General features: G+C 40.4%; 1 protein-coding gene across 1 annotated transcript in view; it reads right to left on the bottom strand.

Annotated features, from left to right (window-relative positions):
- The window catches only part of LOC106011731, a gene marked incomplete in the record, with an annotated part of 24,247 nt that overhangs the window by 5,092 nt on the left and 17,196 nt on the right, over positions 1 to 1,959 (bottom strand).

The following is a 1,959-nucleotide window of genomic DNA, read 5'->3' as shown; positions in this document are numbered from 1 at the left end:
GTCTCTCTCTCTCTCTCTCTCTCTCTCTCTCACTCACTCTCTCTCGATCTAGATCTCCTCAAATCTCTTTATCAGCAAGCACTGTATATTCAGTTAATATTATGTTGCGCAGTGATAAGAGTGCCCATGGATGAACTCCCTAGAAAAGGGAATTCTTCAACATGGTGGGTATAGTCAGAGAATGTTGTCTGAATCTCCTTTTTCTTGAATCACATCGTCTGAGATAACAGACATCAGTTTTGGAGAAACGAATCATAAATAACCCCAATGGACTGAAAGAGCCGTAATATCCCCAACTTTACTGTCTTAACGGGTCGTAACATACCAGAGTGGTGCTGTAAGTATGTACTTCAGAATTATTTCACAAAGTCCTATCTGAAATTTTTGGCAGTTTTGAGTTACTAGAGCTATGAGGCATGATGAGATCAGAAAGAAAATTTTCTATCTGCTCTACCAATCGTAAGAATATTTGGAGTCGTTATCAAGATATTCAATGAATTGAGTTCGAAAACGCTTGACATAATATTCTGAAACTCAAAAATTCTGCCGTCCCCTTTCTCAGAACTAGAGACATTGACTAGATCTAGATTTAGAATTTTGAAATTCTGAGGTAGCGAAGGGTGGGTCTCACCTGTCCGCTGCTATGCCGACCCTCGAACTGCTACTGCTAAGAATGATTGGTAACCGAAGGATTTTGAGGTTGTGAGATATTTACTGTGGAGTCTCTAGCTCTAACTCTAACTCTAGATCTAGATCTAAGTGAAAATTCCAAGACCGGTGTCCCCAGTGAGTTCAGCCATCAGTGGCGTGTAGAGATCTAGATATCTAGATCATTCGGTTACCGATCATTCTTGGCTTGAAGAGGACTATGGTGTTTCAATATCTTTTAGTTTAGGAAAGTTTTCTATTTAAGGAAGAAAGACAGAGTGAATGTTTTGTATCAGGCATGTTAGAACCGTGACGTCATTTACGCCTCTCAAGCGGAAGTCTCCGTGGGGAGGTGCATGGCGGGACTTCCCGTTTACAGGAACTCCTGGTAGGCTCATAGACGTGTGCAGAACTATGGGTGGGCTCTAATGAGTTCTGTCTTGGGCGGACAGGGAGGGGAAAGGGGGAGGGGAGGAGGGGGAACCTCTCTGCTCTTAAAGTTACAGTCAAATGAATAATATATTACTTTGCCTTTGATCCTGGCCCGTTCAATCGGCGTCTGAGGGGAAAAGGGGTGAGTCTGTGTGTAATTGAGAGAAACCTGCCCAGTCAGAGTGACGCCCCTTTTCAGTCAGTGGACTGTTTGAAGGCAAAGGTCACTTTGTCAGAAGTTAAGATGAACAGAAGACTTAATCTTAAAAAAAAAATCAAACAAAATAGCAAAACAAAAAATACAAAACGACACCTTTTTAACATCTGAGGAAGGCAAACTTTTAAGAAACCCAAACAAACTATCGGAACCAAAGGGGTCAAAGCGGACATTGTAGCAAAATAACATTTTACAACGAACTTACCAAATTGATAAACATGCTCAACATTAGTTAATTATTTAATTAATTAATTTCTTTAAAATGATTACCCCCCCCCCCCTAAACAAACCTCCAACGTAAAAACAAACAAACCAAAGGTCAAAGTTCACACAATAACAAACAAGCACCAACCAAGGTTGTACACCTTCACAAACAAACGAGCAAAATCAAACCAACGAGCAAAAAATACACATTGTTCTTTTAGCTTCAACAGCACAAAGTCTGCTTCGACTATCAAGGCACCCCGAAAATAACGGGTCACAAGAGTGTGACAAACATACAAAAAAAGTAGAGGAAAAATGACGATAGTAAGGAAGGAAATAAAAAGCAGCAGTTCCCTGTTGTAGATCAGGCACAATTATGAGCATGACATTAATGAATCAGCCCATTTACAATTCTACTGTGCATAAAAACTAAAAATGTTAATGTCTCTCCCCCCCCC

The sequence above is a fragment of the Aplysia californica genome, unplaced genomic scaffold (assembly GCF_000002075.1).
Source record: "Aplysia californica isolate F4 #8 unplaced genomic scaffold, AplCal3.0 scaffold00008, whole genome shotgun sequence".
Lineage (NCBI taxonomy): Eukaryota > Metazoa > Mollusca > Gastropoda > Aplysiida > Aplysiidae > Aplysia > Aplysia californica.
Note: the sequence above shows the minus strand (reverse complement) of the source record. Positions and strands in the feature narration are given on the sequence as shown.